Here is a 23,542-nt window from a genome sequence, read left to right on the forward strand (position 1 = left end):
GCAGTGAGTTCTACCTGGGAAGCACAGGAAATGCTGCAAGGTATATGGCCCTATTATGAAAGACAGACAAAGTGTTAGAAAAGGACCTAAAGGGTTTTTAGACAGGGCAGTGTGAGAAAAAGGATGACTATTTGTAAAATGTACTTAGATATACGAAACTGGGTAGAAGTTAATAATGAAAACCTACACAGAACTCTGAAATTTTGAAAATGAAAACAAGAGGAGGAAAAAATATGATTCAATTTTTCAGTTATACCTTTTAATATTTGAATGATATGAGATACAATAGTATTAATATGTGAAAGTATTTATTTCTTGAATATTATGGTAATATGCACTGTTAAATTGAATAAAAAAATTTAATTCTAAAATGCCAATTTAAGATGCTGCAAGATTATTTTTAAAACTAATCTTAAAATTTTAAACTGTAGAGGAGAAATGCTTATGTGATGCAGAATTATGAGGTATTTCTAAGTACTACCATCATGTAAGAAAGAAACATAAAATCCTCCACTAAATTTCACATGGTTTTCTTACTCCCACGTAAGCAACATACTCATAGCTCTAATTTCGTATTTACATTATATAAGAAGGTAGTTAAAAATTGGGGATGTCATCTATTATAAAGAAAATAAAGCTATGATTACCCAAATTGAAGATTTAAGAATCTTCAAACACATCTACAATTGTCAATCAGGCCCCAATATTCACATGAGGAGTGGAGAGAGGACTACAAAAGCAAGTCTACAGGATTTCTGAGTTTTACAGATGAACACACATTTATGTGCAAAGCTTCCTGAGAATAATATAAAATGTCCCCAATGCTGGAGATATTTTTCAAGGTAAAAGATCATCTTCCAGGGATGACTGTGTATACTCTGTTGGCAGGTGCCCCTTCTTTATAATTCTATGATAATAAGTAGCTTATTGTAGAGAACAATGATCAATTATGATTGCATTTATGTGATGTATACATAGGTGTGTCCATTATATGGAGAAATTATTGGCACAAGATAAATCAGAATACCTCCAGAAATAAATAATTGTTACCTTTATTTCTTCAAGAGGGTTAGTTCTTATTTAATGGATACAGATTAAGAACCTCCTTCATATAACCAGAAATTTTAATTTTGATTAATAAAAGGATCAAATAAAATGCTTATTCCTTTCTCTCACTCTATTCTCAAACAGATCTAAAATGGCTGCAAAGATTGAATGAAACAGTAAGATAAATCAGTTAAGTAAGTTATGGATACACAAAAGACAAGTTAGAAACCTTAAAGAAAAAATGAAAGAGTCAAAAATTAATAATTCATAAAAATCAGATAAGGCCTAAAATATATTTCACTTTGCATTATCTGGAAACACGGGTTTTACTTGATTAAATATAAGATTACTTCAATAATTTTTTTTTCAATGATGATTAATTTTTTCCTTTTAAATTGTTTTTAATTGATATATAAAAGATATACATATTTGAAGGGACATGTGGTTTGATACATTCATAGAATCTCAGTGTAATTGGGATATGTGACATGTTAAATATTTGTCTTTTCTTTATGGCAGAATCATTTCAACTATTCTCTTACAGCTATTTTTAAATGTACAATATATTAATTTTAATTATACTCACCCTTACCTTCTCTTTTCTTTTTTCATAAAACCATCTATAAGTCATTCAAAAGAAATTGAGCCTCTTTTTCATTGCCTTTCTTTCCTTAATTTGCATGAAAATAATTTCTAACATATACAGGGTTGCTGCTCTCATTTAACTCATTTCTGTTGTCTTTTCATAATACTCTGTCATCTTGACTCTCTTATTCAAACTTTGTATTCATCTTGCCCTTTGTCAGTGAATTCTTCCCCTTCTTCCCCCTCCTCATTTCCCTATCTGTTGAGCTGTTCTTTTGGGTTGCTTTATAATTCTTTCCTTCCACAATTTCTAACCTATGAATGATTTACTCCCCTCAACTTTTACAAATCCCAATCCTGTACATCCTTCCTTTTGTTATTACATTTGTTTTCTATCATGGCCTTGAGGAGGTCCATTTCTTTATAGTATTTTTGTCTGCATTCTGAGGATGAGGAGGTATACTAAAAAATATGTAGAAGAGAAAAGTTTTTAAAATCGTAACTTCCCTCTGTAAGGCCACAGTTCTCCAATGACGGAAAGGAAGGTTTCAGAGGAGCATCAGGTGATGGAAAGGAAGGATGTGAAAAGCCCTGAACTTTGGCTGATGTTGTAGGAAAGGATTCAAGCACATCTTCATTTGGATGATCACAGATCTTGTCCTCAAACACGATTCCATCATCTGTTCTCACAGTACAATATTTTGCTTCTACTACAGTAAAAAGGAAGTAAAGAATATATGAAAATATTTGTAATGAACAATCAGTGAATAACACAAGAATAGGTTATCTTCAAATAGCTTACAGTTTTTCCTGGATCTCTGAGAAGCAGTAATTAAGTTTGTTAAGCTTCGTTGTGGAACACCCTAGAACAAAAAACAATAGCTTTAAGAATAAAAAGTATCAAACTGGTAAAATAATTATAACATTGACCATTGCTATATGATCTAACACAAAGAAAAGAGGATTTGGAGTCACTTGGATGTAGATTCAACCCTCAATTCTGTCATTTACTAATCTACATCTTCTCATGGGGTGAAGATTATGAAAAGATGATACAAATGTCCTCAAAATGTTACTCCCTTTACCCATACTTGATTCTTCTACAAATACTATAATATCCATTAGATTATATTCTTAACCAAAACAGCCTAGGACAAAAATGTACCTAGTCAGCTTAAAGGATTATTAAAATAACTATCATTAAGATACTTAATCAATTTTGAGTTATATTGTGAAATGTGTTTGTATGATTCACATTTGGACGAATTATCTCTTGCCGGAGAAAATGTTCGAGTTTGGTTTTTAGTAATAACTTATTTTAATGGGTTGGCTTTGCAAATAGTATAAATCGCTTCTATTATGTTTGTCAAAATGCTAAAGATAAATTATTGTATAGATTCAGGTTCTCCCAAGAAAGAGAGAAAAAGGAAAAATAAACCCCGTGAGGCAATGATTGTTGAATGAAAGCCACAAAGAGCTACTCAATAAAAAGCTGTAACTAAATACGATGACAATGAAGACAGGCACTGAAAGGATAGACAACTGAGGAAAAGTATTCTGCAAGGAGAACTTTAGGCTGGGGTAAATCACTTTTAAAAGGTGGAGGAGGAAGAAGAAACAAACAAACAAAAAGGCGGCGGCGGCGCGACTGGGACCGGCTCTGGGGCGCAGGAGCCGCGGCGGTGGCAGCGGCGGAGGCCGGGCAACTCGGGCCAAGCGCAGGGCGGCGGGCGAGGGCGCGGGGCGCGGGCCTCCTGCGGCCCCCCGGCTCCCCGGCCGCGCACGGCCGAGCCCAGGAGATCGCGCAGAGGCGCAGCCGAGGAAGCCCCGCCAGCGCCGGCGCCGGCGTCTGGGGAGGAGCGGCGCGCCGGGAGCGAGTCGGGCCGGGCGCCCGGGCGTAGCCGCCGGGGCTGCTCCCGGGAGCCGCGGGCCGGGCCGGGCGCGCGAGAGGACCAGCCCCGCGCCCACCGCGCGCCGAGGACCGTGCCGCCCCCGGGCCGGGCGCCGTCGCTCGGGCTCCTGCTGGCGCTGACCTCGCTCCAGTGCCCACGTAATGCCTCCCCTGACCCCATCCCCGACCCCGGCCGCCTCGCACAAAGTTGGCTCCCAGCGGGCGTCTGCCTCCTCCTCAAGTCTGTGGCAGCTTGTGTCTCCTGGACTCGGACAGATCTGGGGGGACCCTGGGAACCCAGGAGTCCTCTGCCCAAGTTTGCCTTTTGCCCAGCGCGGGAGCCCGCCTGCTTTCTCCCCCAAACCCCAAGCTTCCCTGCAGACCCTTTCCGGGCGCACGGGGCAGCAGACGGGATGCGCTCAGCCTCTCCAGGAGGGTGGGGACGCGCCTCCAGGCATCTAGCCCCCTCCCCGCCCCGCCCCGCCTTGGGGCAGCATCCTCAGGCCCTGGTTCCTGCGGGGTTTTGCCCTGGTAGGGTGATGGTGGACCCCTTTTCCCGCTCCCAGCTGCCCGCGGTCGCATAGTTGTGCGCTCCCGGGACACCTGCGGGGCCCCAGCCTTGAGGTCCTCTCAGCCCGCGCTGTGTACCTTGGCAGCAGCCCTTCCCTGTGCCCCGCGGCCCGCCCCTGCTTTCCCGAGGCCTCTCCTCCAAGGTTTCCCCTCCCCAATGGCCTTTCCTTGGCCAAAGTGGAGCCCCTCTGCTCGCCTATTGGAAACGCAGGCTGCCCCAGCGCCCTGACCCCAAAGCAGGCGGGAGAGGATAGCGGTGGCCAGGCGGTGATGCCCAGAGCCACTGCCTGGGTACCAGGGAGCTGGACTCCCTCCTCACACCAGCGCAGCTGTCGCCAAAACCTAGCCAGTGGGGAAATCAAAATAGTCTGGTATGTTCTGTCTCCAGTGGAGTTTGGGAGCTTTCTACCACCTTGATGTGGCTGCATGTTGGTTCTAGAAGACGCTCATCCTAAAATGACAGTTCCTCCCCTCCCCCGCACCCCAAGCAGTGAAGAAAATACTAAAGGCTCGGATGCACCAGGCACAGTCAGGAGCAGCTTTCATGTGCATTTGAGATCTCCGTTCTGCAAACCTTTCAAAATCAGGACCCATGATTTGGGGACCAGGTAGCTTTTGCTTTAGAAGATCTCTCATTTCTTTTTTTTTTTTTTTCTTTTGAGACAGAGTCTCACTCTGTTGCCCGGACTAGAGTGAGTGCCGTGGCGTCAGCCTAGCTCACAGCAATCTCAAACTCCTGGGCTTAAGCGATCTTTCTGCCTCAGTCTCCCATGTAGCTGGGACTACAGGCACGCGCCACCATGCCCGGCTAATTTTTTCTATATATATATTTTAGTTGGCCAGATAATTTCTTTCTATTTTTAGTAGAGACGGGGTCTCACTCTTGCTCAGGCTGGTCTCGAACTCCTGACTCGAGCAATCCACCCGCCTCAGCTTCCCAGAGTGCTAGGATTACAGGCGTGAGCCACCTCACCCGGCCTCTCCCCATTTCTTTAAGAAACCACACAGACAGGTAGAATGCAGTAGAAAAATAAAACTTTAACTTTTCCGCCTTAACTGTCTTGGTAAGGTTGCAGTTAGGAACAAACCTTGCATGTCAACTTGATGTGTGATGTATTTGCATGGAAAGAAGTAAGTATTCCTTTGAGATGCCCTTAAGTGACCCCAAATATTTAATAAAACCTTTGGCTTGGAGAGGAAAAAAAAGAATTGAATTTTATTACCATAAAATAATACATTAAATTATTGAAACATGGTCATCTTCCACTACCTGGAAGCTATGACATTATTACTACAGAAATAAAAAATCAGAAACAGAAATATTCCATCAATTTTGTACTTGGAGAAAAAAACTAGTAATCTGAATTTTAAAGATTAATGTACAGTTTTAAAAGATATTTTTAACAGAACTTGTGTTGAAGATAACAAAAACTTAAGGAATTTTAATCTAAAATCCTAATGTAAACTTTTAGTTGGAGAATACTAGAAAATAAGTCCCTTTCCTATTTATATGTTTCTAATTTATTCCTTTTTATGACATATTTTCTCATAATAACTGTCCTGAAGTTATACATTCTAATTATTAAAAGGGAACATAAATTTAAAATATATTTTAGAAATTTAGTAGATTCAATTATTAATTATATTATGAATATTATATTACTTCTAAGATTCCTTTATAATATTAATATTCTAACATTTTATTTCACTAGAATTCATTTATCTATTCATTTATTCACATCCAATAAATATTAAAATGCTTCTTACATGCAAGATTGCATTCTACATACTCCGATACACACACAAATACGTTTCCTAACTTCTAGTAGCTCATAGTAATATAGAAGTTATAAAATTATTATTGAAATAACTAGGAAAAACATGGAGTGGATATAGGTTAGATGGCTGACTAGAGACATCAGAAGCCAGATCATCTCAAAAAGAAAAGAAAGTTTCAGGTGTTCAGGTGAAATCAAAGCCCAGGTGATCCATCTTTTGCTCCTGCCCCCACCTCAGGGGGGAGCAGGGTCCAAGCAACCCTGGGAGCTACATGACCCCTCTCAAAGCTTAAGGCATTTGTATACCCTACCTGGGGGACCAGAGCCTACCATAGGCACAATAGATTAGCTCAGTAACTGGCTCCTCCTCACAAACTAAAATCAATGACAGTAGAAACAACACCATAGCTAAACACAGTGCCTTCCATCTCAAGCCATTAGGGAGCAGTGGATTCGTACGCACAAGTACAGTCCACCAGCTTGGAGCTTAAGCTGGGGGACCAAACTCCCTACACTACGTTGGGAAGAGGTGAAGACAACAAGTCAGAGGTAACACAGGTGGTTCATCAAACGTATAGAATGGTTTTCTGTGACCAATTTTCTACTATAAACATAAAATGATTATAGGGAAGCCACTGCTAAATTTTAAGAGAAAATACTATACAAAATTAGATTCAGAGTAACAAAATTAATTTCACATGAAACCACTTTACCTTGGTATTGACACTGAAGTCTTCACCATATGATGTAGGTCGTAAATCATCAATACTGATGTTGCTGGAAATCCTTTAGAGCAAAAATGTACAACAAAAAGAGTGAGTTCATCTCCTTAAAATAAAAACATCTGCAGGGTTATATCCCAATGCACCCACCCAGAAACAATAAAACAAGGTGAAAGGTCAGTTATGTATATACTAAATGATGTTTCTTGATATAATTATTAATAAAATTTGGTCTCTGTTTTAAGAAATATTCCAGTTATTTTACTTCTGTCTTCACCTCTCACAATCTATGAAATAGTCAATGAAGACTTACTGTTAGTTTCATAACAAATATTGACAGCCAATATATTGGCAAAGCCTGAGTATAATATGTCTTCACAAATTGTCTATTCACCTAATGACTGCCATAACTTCTCCTACCTGAACTGGAAGACAGAGGTAGAAAACAAGGTAGAAAAATATGCTGTCCCTTCTCCATTACATATCTCTGTTTCAAAGACTAATCTGTATCACTCAGAAAATTGGCAGTCTTGCTTCTACAGGAAGGAAAGCACCTAAGAAGGCCCTATTACTTCCCTTTACTCTATAAACCATACACGGAGTCCCCTGAAACATTTAAAATGTTTGAAAGATAAATGTACCAAAGTCAAAGAAAAATTTATATGTTGTTATTGGGGATATTCTTTCAAGAAAGAGTACAAAATAAAAAATTGTAATTTCCAATTATTTTGCCTATATAGGTCCAGCCTTACGCAGTTCTATATAAACTAGCAAACCCTTAAAAAACCTTAATAGGCACTCAGATACTCAAGAAGAGAGACTACTGGAAAAAAAAGAATCCTGGTAGTCATACTTCTATTTCCCAAAGTACTATCTAAGTATCTTCTTCCTATGGGCTCCCGATTCCAGATCCCTCTTCTGCAGAGCTCCATGGCAGTCTCCACCCTTTCGATCCTCAGTCTAATAAAGCACAGGTTCCTGAAGAAATAGGCTCAAATGACCAAGAGCAGGAACCCTCTATTTCCCCCCTCCTGATAAGCAGACTAAATGGAGTCTCAGTCATCCTCTCCCAGGATAGGCATGTTACCAGCTACCCCAGCTCCATGACTGATTTCCCAGCAAATCTTACCCCTGCTGTACTCTACATGTACATGGGAAGGACATCAGTGAAAGGGGAACAAAGGCAGAGGTGAGGGGACACATGCCATGGGCCACAGATCTATGTAATTCAGCAACCTCTACCCTCCTAGTACTCAAGGGGCTGTAAGCCACCCCTGTGTAGGTTGGAGTGGAAGCAAACGATACCACATTCCTATCTACTATAGAGACTTGTCCCAGTGGCTCATATTCTTTTAACATCTTTTGACAGAAACTTCAAGTTTGCCAGTTCCTTCAATTAAACAAACAAAAAACCAGCAACGTGTTCAGAACTCCCTTGAAGCCTCTATTTTAATGTGCCTTGCTAGATAAATCCCAACATCCTTACTCATTCATTCATATGATTTGTCTTTATCAAACTTGTCAGAAGCCCCAATATTCTGATCTCTTTTCTTAAACCTGTATTTCTCTCCAACCCAGCATTGTTTTTCTTCAAACTTGGCCTTCCACTGCTAATTCCACCCTTATCCACTGCCACTGGGTTCAGCAGCTAATTCCTTTCTTATTCTCTTCCACTGGGTTCACTAGACCCACTCCTCCATCCCTTTCTATTATTAAAACACTCACCCACAGGATGATAAAGAAGGAAGAGTACTGGGCTTTGAATGAAGAAAGATGAGCTCAAATCTCATTTCTACCATTCACTATATCCAAATAAATCACTTAAATATCTTTGGGTTTCAATCTTTTGTTATTTACCAAAGTAAAGAGTTTCAGGTGTGCTACCTGAACAACTACTTGACCAGGATGTTAAACACAGATAAAAGTACCGGAGGATATTTTTATTAATCTCTAAGATTCCTTAAAATCCTGAATTTCTCTGTGCTTTGGATTCTCTGTGTGGAAAAATGGGGAATATTTAACTGGCAGAAATGAAAAAAGAAAACCAATAAAAAAACAAGAAATGCAAAGTAGAAAGCAAAAAAAAAAATTAAGACAAAATTATAGAAAATCACGGAACAACAAAAAAGACTCTAGAAAAAAAATAATAAAGGTTCATTGGATTAGGCAGGGATACCAGCCTAATGGGAAAACCAAAGGGGGAAGTCAATTAGAAAAATCAATTAGAAACAACTTCTAAATAGACACTAAGTATAATTAACATAACATGTCCTAGATGTAGATATCCTTCACTAACAGTAAAATAATTCCTCTCTAGGACTTGCCTGGTCTTGCTTATGTAAAACCTATGGTCCTATGGCCACAGTGAAGTGAGATCTGCCCTAAAACATTCGATGTTAAAAATAAGGACAACTGTAATTGTCAAATATGTCAGGACAAGCTCTTGGAATAACCAGACTTCTAAGAAAAACTCTTGATGAGAATTAACATATAACTAAATCTGACTTTCTGAATTGATCTTATTTGTACCTGTACCTTGATCCCACTACTGCACAGGTTTCTACTGATCTATGCTAAGGGGCAAGAAAACAGATTTGGGAGCCAGGCAGGCTGATAATCAAACTATGGGATCATGGGGCAATTAATTAACTTCTTGGAACCACAGTTACTTAATTAGTAAAAAGTAATAGCATGGGTTCTTTGTGAAGCAGTTATGACGACTATAGATGATATAAAATGTTAAGCACATAATGTGGTGTGTAGCCCAGAATAGAACACTCAAATATTAAGTTATTTTCTCTGCATTCCCTTAGTTAACATACAGTTTTTAAAAATCTGCAAAATCCTACCTGATTGTACGGTCTTCAGAAATTCCATCCACTATTAAAGAAAAAAAATAAAGTATTTTTAAATCAACAGTAGACAAATACAGAACATTAAAAGCATAGAAGAGCATGGTGTTATGTGCCTATAATCTCAGCTACTCGGGAGGCTGGAGCAAGAGAATCCTTTGAGGAGCCCAGGAATAAGACCAGCCTGAGCAACACAGCAAGACTCCACCTTCACAAAAAATAAATAAATAATGCACACTTCTGTACATGTTTTAGACTTTGTACCAAAGTAAGAAAAAGACTGATGCTTTGTTACAAGGTATTGTTTCGGGGTCATACCTGGGAACTATACCAGTATTAATATTATGTGTACTACTAGTAGGCAATTAATGCATTAGTAACTCTTGCCTCCCCTCCTTTTATTTTTGTCAAATGTAAGGAAGACTGGAATTTATCAAAATTTTGATACCTACAAGTGAACTGCTGTGTACAATAATCATAATCCCAGCTGAAACCTACCAGAGTGACAGAAAATGGTCTCACTAATAGAATCAGTATTACAAGAAGACAGTGTCAAACTTAAACAGCATGATTTCTGGACTAACACACTGGGAGCTATAAGAACAGAGTATAGAGCAGTCACCCTTGTTGCTATATGTTCTCACACCACAACAGCAATTATCAACACAAAAGACTTCTGTGACCAAATGTGGTGGTGGTGCAGGGGGTTCCCCACAAACAATCAAGCAATTCATTCTGCAGGAGTCACCGGCTGAGATTCCTCTGATTCAATTCCAACACTATCTCCGTGGAGATAGCTTCAGATCCCATGGGTTGAGGCTCAGTCCCCAAGGCTGGCTTTTTCACACACTGGTCACAAATATGGACCTCCAGAACTTCTGACTGATTACATTCAAGCCAAGCTTCCTGCAATCTCCTCTTTGCGTTCCCCTAATTTCCTAGAATGGCTCACAGAACTCAGGAAAACATGTTCCAAAAATTGTGGGTGAAGAGATGCATAGGACAAGGTATGGGGGAAGGGGTAGGGTGATTCCGTGATCTCCCAGGGCTGCCACCCTAGAAGAACTTCCTCATATTCAGCTATCTGGAAGCTCTCTAAACTCAGTCCTTGGGTATTTATGAAAGCTTCATTACAGAGATATGACAAATTAAATCATGGGCCATTGAAGATCAAGTTATCTTCAGCCCCACTCTCCTCCCTGGAGGTTGGAGGTGGGGTGCAAGTCCCAATCCTCTAATCATGCTTTGGTCTTTGTGATGACCAGTCTCCATCCTGCAGCTACCTGGTAGATGCCAGCCATCAGTCAATCCTTCACACACAAAAAGACAGCACTTTGGAGAGTCTAAAAATTTTAGGAGTTGTATGCCAGGAAACCAAATAAAAGACCACATATATATTTCACAATATCACATTCCCTGTTTTGATTTCTGTGGTATCAGTTACCCATAGTCAATCATGGTTTCAAATCGTTAAGTGGAAAATTTTAGAAATGTGCAATGCAGCTGCCATTCATCATGCCATTCTAAGTAGCATCATGAAATCTTCAACCACCCCACTCCACCCTGTCTAGGACCTGACTCATTGGCTTGTCCAGCATATCTAAACTGGACGTGCCATCAACCCAATAGTCATTAGAATGCTCTGCTCCTGATATCCAGATATCAACATCATTGTGGCTCCCTGATCAGGATCATCCAAAGCAGGTATTTGTCTTTCTCATATATAGTCAGAAGGTCAATTGTAGCCTAAAACTGCTATGTTATTCGATGTAATTCACCTCATTATGTAGACACTGTATCATCTCACATCATCATTAGAAGATAAAGGGTGATTATGTACAAGGAGATCATTTGAGAGGCCACATTTCCATAACTTTTATGACTGTGTAGAGATATAATTGTTCTGTTTTATTGTTATTATTGTCAATCTTTTACTGTGTCTCATTCAGAAATTAATCGTTATGATACATGTATATTGTATGTGTGTATATATCATATATATGTATATATACAGGAGAAATCATTATATATATAGGGTTTGGTGTTGTTCAGAGTTCCAAGCGTTCATTGGGAGTCTTAGAACGTATCCACAGATAAGGGTGGACTATAGTACATATTTTGCTATGGCACAACACAGCCTCTCCTGTTCAGTTTAGGATAAAACATCCCACTGAAGGAAAACTAGGGATGGGGGCATTATATTTTGAAGCAAGGCAAAACAGTAAACAGGCCAGAGACAAGGGTCCTTTAAAGACTTGTTGGCTGCAGTGGAAAAGAGCTCAAGAGAGATCAATGTACTTACTCTCACTAATCTTCTGAGGCAGATGCTGGTAAGTTTACTTACTTCTAGCTATTTCTCTGCCCTATGTATGTTGCAAGCAAGTCTCACATTCACCTGCCATTTTTATCTCTCATGGAAAGAACCACTGGATTGATGACTCCCTCAGGCAATAGCTTATCCACTCTGAACTGTATGTCATACTCAGAGGAAAGCTTCAGAATACTGGGGAGATGATGGTAAGTTGCCAAGGAGTGCTCCCTGACATGAAAAAATATGTCTGTAGCTAAAACTATTAACTTGCTCAAGCTCCAAAAATGGGCCAACAATTGTCCAACTCCATAGTGGGAGGAAAAGAAATGCTTTTTCACTTCACGTAAAGCAAAACAGTGTGACTCTCTTGGCATTCCTCATGACTGGTAATCTAGTTTGTGAGCCTTGTTATAATTACATAGACCTTTGTTAAACTCATCCCTCAAAGGAAGAGAATGAGGATGGAACATATTTATTCACCTAGAGTATTCACTGTTGGGTCTCATTTCCAATTGCATGGTAAGTATGAAATATTTGTCATCCAAGTTTTATAAAATACAACCTTGTGAGATTGCCCTCTTCCACTGCGAGAGTCTATCTGGACCCAACTCATATGGAAAGATGGTCCAGTTAGTGCTGTGTAGTACTGCATGATGTCATTCTTCTCAACCCTCCCCATTATGTGGCAAATATCTACAGAAAGCAAGCTTTTCTTCAGTATGTAAAGCATATGTCATCAGAACCCACACTGATGAACAAAAAAAAAGGGGGGGGGTCAGGAACAAAGAATTATCTTAAATGAATACCTTTAATTACCTTAGAATTTTAAGTTTTTAAGTGTTTGAAAAGATATCTATTGTATTATTCAAAATGTGTGACTATTCTGGGAAGAGCAAAATTATGGAGAAAACAAAATGATTGGCGGTTGCCAGGGATTCATGGGCAGGGAAAGAGGCAGGATGAAAAGACACAGTATAGAGGATTTTTAGAGCAGTGAAACTATTCTGCATATGATACTACAATGGAGATACATGTCATTATACAGTCATCTAATCCTATGGAACGCACAGCACCAAGAGTGAACCCTAAGGTAATCTATAGACTTTGGATGACAATGATGTGTCAATGGAGGTTCATCAATTGTAACAAATGTGCAACTCTGGGAGGGATGTTGATAATGGGGGAGGCTGTTCATGTATGAGAGACATGGGGTATGTGGGTAATCTCTGTACCGTCCTCAGTTTTGCTGTGAACCTAGAAGTGTTCTTAAAATAAACTCATTTATTTGAAAAAATAGATATTCAGTTAACCTGCTACTACCATATATTAATATTATAGCAGAATGCAGTCACCTTGAAAATTAGGCATATTTAACCACCAAAGTTACAGAATATGTGCATTACTTCCCAAATTGAAATATACAAAAATATATAAACCAAATAAGTTTAATTGCAACTTAGACAAGGAAATAAATAATAAAATGATTATTTTTTATTTCATAATTACAAATAGTGAATTAATACAAGAAGAATTGAAACTGGACTATTCATATAATTAATATAAATGGCAATCCTTATTCTAACTTTAAATCTGAAATCAATACGCTTATTTTACCTAAAATTTCAGTGAAAACTTGATCAGATGATGACAGATTGTAATTGACTGTATAGGCATAATAACGTATGTACAAATATCTGTAAAATATTCACTCACAGTCAATAAAAGTAAACAGCATTGCAACTTAATATGGATCATGCAACTGAAACCAGTATCATGTTATGTTCTATCATTACATTATCCGCTATTAAATAAAATTTTAAAACCACCAAAAGTTAAGTTGGGCAATAACTGCTGTCCTATATTTCATATAGCAAGCATGAGACTGCCATCATTAGAAAGGCATGCTTGTGAGACTGGCCCATGGCTGGCATCCGGGACCTTGGATTTGAGAGCATTCCCACCATTCCATAAGTGAAAGGAGTGGCACACTGTGCCTAAACTCTTCATATAAACAATGTGACTCACTCTGAAGAACTACTTTCCTTCTGGGAGTCTGGAATTTTGGTACATGTGAGGGACAGAATGCCTATTGTGACTACCATCCATAGAAAACTTGGACACTGAGTCTCTAATGAGACTCTGGTACAGGTAGATAAGACTGCACAAGTGTTGTCAAAATTTGGGGCTAGGAAGCACATCCTGGTAACTCTACAGGAGAGGAGTCATAGAAGCTTGTGATTGCTTTCCTCCAGACTTCACCACATGTACCTTTGCCTTTTGCTAATTTTGCTTTGCATCCTTTCACTGTAATAAATGAAAGCCCTAAGGAGGACCATTTTCTTAGTCCTCTGAGTCCTTCTGGCAGATTACCAAACCTGGGTGTGGTCTTGGGAAACACTGACACAACTGCATTGTATAAATGGTTATTATTTAAGTTTGTATTATTTCATGGAGTAATTATCCCTAATCTGCCTTTTTTGATATTTGCCTTGGATATTCCTGCATTTCTATGAACATGTGCATACGAGGGATAGATGAAATAATGAAGCTAGAAAATAATGAGAAACAAGCAACAATCCTACTTTTACCAGAATAAAAAATAGAGAATCTTAATGATTGATGATATATTCTATACTATGAAAGTTTCTAGAAAAAAATTAAGAAGATAACAGTCAATTTTCTCTGATTCAGCAGGGATTAATTCATTTTTATAATAATTGTACATCAGGCTGGGTGTGGTGGCACATGACTGTACCCCTGGCTGCTCAGGAGGCTGAGGTGGAAGGATCCCTTGAAGCCAGGACTTCCAGGCTGCAGTGCAACATGACTGCACCTGTTCATAGCCACTGGACAGTGGCCTGAGTGACACAGGCAGACCACATCTCTCAACAAATAAATGAATACATAAAATCATTTTTTATCATTCAAGTAACTGGAATAATTGTGGAAAACCACATGGCCATAATATAGTATAATACTATACTAGTGATCATAGAGTTACTTTTATTGATTTCAAATATTTCTTAAATTCTTCTAAAACTAAAAACATGGCTCATCCATTAAAGGCAATTCTTGGCAGAACAAGTCAAAGGTCAAAAACTTTCAGTCCAAAGCATAGGATGAATTATCCACTGCTTCCCCAAAGGGTGGCTTGGATCATTAAGGATCAATAGGACTTTTAAGTACTGGGAGGAAAAGGGGAGTTATCTCATAAATAGATGCTTAAAAGTGTGCTAACCCAATTCACCACATATTGCAGTTAAATCACAGATCACCCATTTCTAAAGAAATGTAATACCAGAAAAGTACTTCACAGGAAAACTATGTCAGATAAAACAATTCATATCTGACATCCAAGAAGACACTTAAAATCTTGGCAAATCATCATCAGAAATACTGTCATTGTGACACAAAGAAGTTTAGCAAGAAAGTAAGTTTAGTCAGAAACTAAAAGTATACTGGGTATACTTTAGAAAGGTAGCTAGTTCTCTTAAAATGAAATAATATCCATTTGGCAGACATATATATGTTAGAAATGTGTCTTAATACGATTTTCTTTCTGGATGAAATTCAAAAGGAAACAGTAAGAGCAAAGATACCAGAAGGCAAATAGAAAGAGAACTGCACTAACAAAAAGATTCAGGGCCTGACTTTTCTACGGATGTCACCAAAATTTCTAAAATAGTGAAAACCAGTATATTCAGAATATGACCTGACATTATTCTTTATGATATTATGTTATTTTCTGCAATAAAGTATTTAATAGAAGTCAGATTCTCCAAACTGCTTATCTGTAAACAATTTCTGATCAAAACTTCAAACTCTGGCAAAACATGGCTTTGGCCAGGCCTGGTGGCTCTCCCCTATAATCTCAGCACTTTGGGATCACACAGTGGGAGGATCACACCAGGAGTTCAAAACCAGACTGGGCAACAGAGTGAGACCCCATATCTCCATAAAACATAAGAAAAATCAGCCAGGCATGATGGCACATGCCTATAGTCCCAACTACTCCAGAGGCTGTGGTAGAGGATTGCTTTAGCCCTGGAATTCAAGGGTGCAGTAAACTATTAATATGTTTGGGCCACTACCCTCCAGCATAGGCAACAGAGCAAGACGCTGACTGTAAAAGAGAAAAAAAAAAAGAAGGCTGTTTTATGATTCCATGAAAGAGGGAGGGTATGTATGTCTGACAGTGGCTTCCAGGTGTTTCTGCCAGATGTTTGTTTCTGAATGCATCCAGAACAGCTTATCAAGGACTTGAGTACAACAAGCATTTCCACAAGAATCAGATAAAAAACACAGTGTTTGTCCTCACATGTGATCCTTAGATTTTGATAATTCTAGAAAAATGGTAGCATGTATACTCAGCAGTCTAGATGATTTTCCCTAACTCTGTAGATAGCTGCTGCAGTTACAAAAAAATTAACTAGGATCACAGTAGATATATTCTGCCAAATTGGGACAACAGAAGTATAAATCATATAAATAGTAGAACTTCCAACTCCAAAATTGTTCTGTTGAAAAGGGTACCACCAAAGAATTTTTAAAAGTTCAACCAAACTTACTTTTTAGTAATCCTATGTGGAAGAATTGATACTTCCTGCATGAAATTCTCACATTTCTTTCTTTTTTTCTTTTTTTTTCCAATGTCATTTCCTCTGATTTCTCTCCTATTTTTCTGTAGCCACTTCTCAATCTTCTTCACTAACTCCTTTCCTTCTGGGAAATGTGGCCATTCCCAAAGTTTTGTCACGGGCCTTCCTCTCATTGTACATCTTCCCCATTGTGGACAAGTTCATTTAGACTTAGGACTTTGTCTATAAATATTATTAATTATAACAACATCACTCCAAATCTGCATCGCCAACCTCAGTGTTCCACCGACAGGTAGAAACACCCATCATGCAACTACCAACCGAAAATACTCTATACGAATATTCATTAAACTCAACATTTATAGAAAAATGTTCATCTTCCTTGTTGACCTGCTGCTCTTCTCTATTCACCTGACAATTCTCACTCTTTCCTCATATCCAGTTTAAATGTTAGTGTCCACACCGGAAACCTATGCATCATCTGAGATTTCTCTCCACCCCTAATTTTTACATTCAGTAATCACTAAATCATATTAACTGTACCTCCCCCTTCTGCCTCTGCTTTATATTCCACTGCCATGAGAAACATCAGTAAATGTTTTTCTTAAATTTTACTTAAGTTTGTTTCATGTTTATAGATCCAGGTTAAGCAATGCTTTTAACTGATGGCTTTCACGGGGAAAAGAAAAACAAAATCACAAACAATTATTACTATTTCTTACTGGAAAAAAATATATTTTAAGCAAAAGAAGTGAAAAAGGTCCAGTACCAATAAAAATACAATATTTTAAAATGAATAAATCCACCTTGCTAACTACTTCACAAAGGATGGGTGAAAACCTCATCATAGATTGATACTAATCCAAGGACTGGTAACCAGGAAACTATGGCTTGGATTATTGCAAAAGCTGCCTTTGTCTCCCAGGTTAACTCCCATCTATCCCCTATATGAAGGGTCAGCAAACTATAGCCCACAGGTGAAATTAAGCCTTCCATATGGTTTGTAAAACAAAGTGTTACTGGAACACAGTCATGCCTATCTGTTTACATATTATCTATGACTGCTTTCACACTACAATGGCAGGGTTGAGCAGACGTGAAAGAGATAACACAGCCTTAAATATTCACTACTAGGTCCTTTGCAGACAAAGCTTGCCCATGCCTGATTTAGACCATGTACAGAATGCCCTAAAACTCAAATCCAATCTTCAGACTCCCCTGCTCAATATTCTTCAATGAATCCTTACAGCAAACTTTTCTTGCTGAAGAAACACAATTCTACTTGGATATTTATCATCCCAATCCCCCTCCATGGGTCCACAAAGAGAAATAATTATTCTAAGCTAATCACAGTAATTAAATCTGTTTCCCAGTGACTGCTTTAAAAATGAGCATGTGGTGTAACCCAGATGTTAAATGTTACCAGGAGTCCACTGCATCATTCTGAGTTTTCTCCCTAGTTACAAGAAACATATGAAGAAGTGCAGCCCTTCCCACCTTTGGATATTGTCTTGTGAGAACATCATAATTGGAACTGGTGCTAATTAGCCAACCAGGAAAGGAGACAAGCATAACACTGCCAAGAGCACCCCCCAAAAAGGGACAACAAATGGGATCCTGATGACATCACTGAAGCACCAAAACAACTTGGTTCCTATTGTTTCCGCCACTGTTCCTTAGGTTATCTATTACTTGCAGCCAAAGGCATTGAACCTGAGAAATTTTCCATGGCCTAAAGTAAGATTTATTCATTTCTATAACATTAAAAAGTCTTCCGCAATCTTGCCTTACCTAAGGGTTCATCTCATTCCCAACCACTCCCATTTTATGCTTTTTGCACAAGCAAAACTTAACTGCTCACACACCCTGCAAAGTTAACTCACGCATCTCAGATTTTGCACTTACTGTTCCTTCTGCCAAACATGCAATCTTGTTAGATGTTCCTTCTGCTAAGCCTCATTCTGCTGCCGCTCTACCTGGCATGATTACCTGACATGGTACCCAATTTTTTAAAGCATGAATTCCTTGCCATGGACTCAAACCGTCTGGCACATATTTAACGTGGTAAGTACATAAGAAATGATAGTTATGAGCTCACAGAGGGCATCAGACACATAGTAGGCACTGAATAAAGTAATAAATAATAAGAATGGCAATAAAATATAAAGCTTCTGAGTGTATTTCTTACATGTTTGTATTCTGTAACATTACAAAAATGCTTATTGCCTAAAAGACACTTGATAGTTATTTGTTAACTGGGCAAGGAAATAAATGAATAAAAATGATTTTTGACAATTTTGTTGAAAAAAACACAGAAATTATATAGATACAGCTGTATTTTATTATGAGAACGCTAAAGACTGAAACTGCATCTATCATCGTCTCCTGCAACTTGCAAAACCTAACTTATAAAAGTTCTTTGATAAATACATACTGAATTAAAGGTGTCATCATACAGTTCAGATTAGGAGGTGCTTTAGGTGTCACACCTACGTAGCATAGCAGCATTTTGGTCACTGTGAAATGTTTTTGTACTTCTATTACAATTTGTTAAGCCCAAAATTACTCTATTGCAATACTGACTATGATAATCTTTTGGCTAATGGTAACAGGGTACGCTATGCTGATAAAATTACTGTCATCATGACCATTATCTGGCAGATAGAACAATATATCTTGTTTTAATGAAGTAAATGTATCTCTTCCAGTTTCAATTTAAGGGAATGAGGTCGATAACAGTGAGACCATGTTAGCATAAAAATGTGTAAGATAGCTTGTGCTTCTCAAAAAGGAATTTCATTTCTGACTTCTATACTCAGTATCTTTAAAAAATAACCTGCTGTTGGCACTGGTGCACACTGGCCAAGTTTAACAGTTCTTATTGCTATTTGTTTATGGTACCACAAATCTATTGCCAAGTTCCCAGTTTTAAAGATAGTTACATTCTTAGTGACAGGAATCGCTATGTAATACCCTTGATCGCTGAACAAGGATTTGAACTGCAGGGATCCACTCATATTTTCTTCTGCCTCTGCCACACAGAAACACCACCACCAACTGCTATTCCTCCTCCTCAGCCTACTTTGTGTGAAGATGATGAGAATGAACACCTGTCTGATGATCCACCTCCACTTTGTGAATAGTAAATACAGTTTTTCTTCCTTATGATTTTCTTAAAAATGATGTTTTCTCTAGTTTTCTTTATTATAAGAATACAGTATATAATACAACATATAACATACAAAACATGTTAACTGACTGCTTATGTTATCAGTAGGCTAGTAGTAAAGTTTTGGGAGAGTCAGAAATTATACACAAATTTTTGACTGAACAGGGAATTGGTGCCCCTAACCTGTGCATTCTTCAGATCAACTGTAATTAATATTCATTTCTGAGATATATAAATATAAACAACTCATTTTAATAAGATGTCCAATTTATTATAATGTGATCATAGAGGAACCATATAACATTCAATAACATCATAGAGCATTTTAGGGACCATAATTAAATGAAGACTCTTTTTAGACAATACTGTTTGACATTATAAACTCCCTACAACTACCTTATTAAATAATTCTAAATTCTAGACTACTAAGAAATAAATTTTAAAAATACACATGCAATTTACAGATTGACTTTTTAACTGCTCCTCTGTGCTCAAAACTTCCTTACTCTTAATTTTTTACCCCTGGTAGAACCACCAAGAATAATTCACTATTAGAAGTTTTACCTGCATTGTTATTTTGAGAAGCGTTGTCAGGTATCTTTTCTTCTTTATATTCTGAAGTTTGGTGGTGAATACTGTGTATAAAAATGTAATAAATAATATTACTAGTTTAGTGCTTATATGAAAACATTTACCAAATATATGAAATTCTCAAGAGTATTTCAACAAAATCAGAGCTAATATCAGAACTTTAATTATCCCAACACTTCAAATCCGTAAGCTCTGCAAAGTTCTTATTAAGCTTCTAATTAAAGAATAAAAAGGTAAGGTGAAGTCCTCATGAAGTGTGGGCAGTATAGTTCAGTCAACTAACTACAGTACGCTTGACATAATGAAAAGTGTCCTGAACGTAAAAGAAGTCTTAGCTCTATAACCAACAGTTATTTGTTCATTGACAAGTTGCTTTTCTTAGGCTCAACGTCTTTAAGACATGAGAATTTTTCTGCCTTCTGTCAGTATTAATAGGTTGTCATATATATTTGATACTAACAATATAACATTTTTACAATGCTTGAAGAAATAGTGAAGTAACGGAATATTTTGTTCTTGAATTTAATTGCTGATATTACTTTAGAATCCCAAATGCAATTCATTCTGAGGCCAGGTGTGGTGGCTGATGTCTGTAATCCTAGCACTCTAGGAAGCCAAGACAGGAGGCTTAAGCTCAGGAGTTCTAACCCAGGCTAAGCAAGAGTAAGACCCCATCTTTACCCAAAACAGAAAAAGTTAGCAGGGCATGGTGGTGAGTGCCTGTAGTCCCAGCTACTCAGGAGGCTGAGACAGGAAGATGGCTTGAGCCCAGGAGTCTGAGGCTGCTGTGAGCTAGGCTGATGCCACGGCACTCTAGCCCAGGCAACAGAGTGAGACTCTGTCTCAAAAAAAAAAAAAAAAAAAAAAAAAAAAAATTTAAAACCCATTCTGTATTTTTTCCAGATGTTAAAGTTTTCAGGAAATGTTATTAAGTCCTAATTTCAATTATTAGTTGTCCTATTCTCTGTGGCTCATAATTCAGGGTATCTCAGCTATTTAATACTTTGTAACAAAATGTATTAATAAATATATTATAGCCTTAAATTAGATAATATAAATGTCCCCCATTACTGACCTAATCAATCACACCAAGGGCAGAAAACTAATAAACGTCAAGACCTGGTTTGGACTGCTACTGTTCCTTCTCTACCTACTCAAACTCTGAACCAGCAGATCTTTGTTAGCATGATGCTTACTCTCCATGTTTCTCTCCAAGTGACGTGGAAAGCAACACGTTACTTTTATTTTTTTCTAAGTTCAATGAAGGGGATGCTAGTTAACATTTTCTCATGTCTGAGGTAAGTACCAACAACATATTTGCACGATAACATTACATGTCCAATACTCAACTCCACTGTCATTTCACAGATCACTTTACACAATTTTCTTTTTAGTGAAAATCACAATTTTAATATTGGGTGACACCTGTTTTGCTCTGACACACCCTGTTTCCTTGGAGCTAGTCAGCAACTAGTCAAATGATGTTCAAAGGACTGCACAAAATATGAAATGCTTCATAAATTTTTATGCCATCCTTGGGCAAGGACCATGATAATCTTCTCCATATTCTTTCAATTTTACTGTAAGTGTTGATGAAGCAAGCACAAAGTCCTACTTGGACACTGATGAGTCATGGATGAGGCTTGGCCCCATTGAATCCAACCAACCTCCTGTTTATTTATTTATTTATTTAATCAACAGAGGAGCCAGCCAGTCAACCAATTAACCTACTTTAGACTCAGAGAATTCTGTTGACTGGCTTCCTTGTGTGGTGGAATTTGAAAATATTTAATAAACTTGAGGTACAGATGCAAGTATTGATAGCTTGGGAGATTTTAACTGTGAGAAACAGATCACATGAGGGGCCAACTACAAGTTTGTGACCGTAACTCTGCACAAGGATGAAATGTAACTTTCCGGTACCTAAGAAAAGGCACCACACAGGGGGAAAAGGGGGCTTAGCACACAAATCCAGTAGCAAAGAAGAAAGGAAGCCCTAATATCTTCCTGCAACAATATTTGAAACTCTCTGACTATTTAGAACAATCCCAACTATTTGTTAGAGGGAAGACAAAGAAGGACATCAAAGGATAACTTACCAAGAAGATCTAGGCTAAGTCCAGGATGAGATGAGGGCCCCATGTGAGGTTTTGAGTGTGGAGGGAGGGCCATTTTGCTGACTGTGTGTGTGGCCATAGCTAGGAGGCCCAGCTGCCAGAGCAGGGTACTGCTGCTTTAGGAACAATGGTGGAGCATATGGGCCTATGCACATGAAATCAAAAAAGATGTGACATTGAAGGCTAAGTATGGATCACCGTGAACACTGAGGGATGTGAACCTGTAAGGGCACCCTGGTTGCAAAGGTCAATCATTTCCAGATAGCAAGACCAGTGTCAAATGCAACGACAGAATCAAAGGAGGTAATAGAATGATTGAAATGTCCTTTCATTCCCCTCCTTCTGACTTGTAAAAATGGCTGTCTTCTTTGCACTTAGAGAACACTTTAATTTCTTCAGAAATTCAAGGAGGAGGCTATAGGAGATAGCCCCTAGGAGACAGTACAAAATTTTCTGTTAACTAGACACTTCAAGACCCACATAACTAATTAGAAGAACCAAATATGTCACATGATTATTGTCCCATGCTGAGGGGTTATTCATCTAATGAAATGGAAAACATTGATATCACTAAAGATAATGGTCTTAAAACTCCTGAAATGAAGAATTCTATACCTATTACTACTTTTAACTACTTTAGCCTTTTGCTTGATTTCTGACTGATTAATTGAACTAACTCACTGCCATTCCCATGCTACCTGAAACACACTATGAAATTTCACCTGATGTATGAGCGAAAAAACTGATAATTATTTTAAACCTCAGTTTAGTGTTAATTAGTCTTTTAATGTAAATACTTACTTATGTAAACCACTAGCAGTGGGATAATCTTTTGCAGCCCATCCAAAGATATCTTCATGAAAAACATCAGTATCTTGCTCAAGAAGAAGAGTGACTATACTTGGTGATTTACAATGTGCAGCAAGCACGAGGGCTGTTCTAAAATAACAGAGAGATAACTTCAGGCCTAGGAACTTTAATAAAGTTATTTAAAATGCTAATTTAATATATATTACCAGCTGAATATTCTGCCTACTAGTGTAGAATTAACCATTTACATGTATTAACTGGCACAAGCATCTTGGATGCTCAAGTGTTTATCTTTATAAATTACCACCAAGGTTAAAAGCAAGGGACAAAAAGGTAGCCTTTTGTCTCATTAAGGTATAACATAGGAGAAGTTGGTCATTCTTTGCTGAGATCACTTATCTAAAGTAAGCAAGGTATTAACTGAAGTACTGTCCATGTCCTCCCTATTTTGATATAATGTACTATAATTCAAAGTCAACCAGGGGTCAGTTAAATAGGAGC

General features: G+C 38.2%; 1 long non-coding RNA gene and 1 other non-coding gene across 2 annotated transcripts; both read right to left on the reverse strand.

Moving 5' to 3' along the window:
• Positions 1-2,005: 2,005 nt before the first annotated feature.
• On the reverse strand, positions 2,006-6,634 carry LOC123622683. The gene is made up of 3 exons (XR_006729598.1): positions 6,585-6,634; positions 2,435-2,495; positions 2,006-2,342 (listed from the first exon to the last, which is right to left on the reverse strand). It is a non-coding gene; the product is annotated as an uncharacterized LOC123622683 (long non-coding RNA).
• Positions 6,635-21,612: 14,978 nt separating this feature from the next.
• On the reverse strand, positions 21,613-21,719 carry LOC123622924. Its single transcript, XR_006729666.1, has one exon. It is a non-coding gene; the product is annotated as a U6 spliceosomal RNA (small nuclear RNA).
• Between the last annotated feature and the right edge of the window lie 1,823 nt (positions 21,720-23,542).

The sequence above is a fragment of the Lemur catta genome, chromosome 17 (genome assembly GCF_020740605.2).
Source record: "Lemur catta isolate mLemCat1 chromosome 17, mLemCat1.pri, whole genome shotgun sequence".
NCBI classification, from domain to species: Eukaryota; Metazoa; Chordata; class Mammalia; order Primates; family Lemuridae; genus Lemur; species Lemur catta.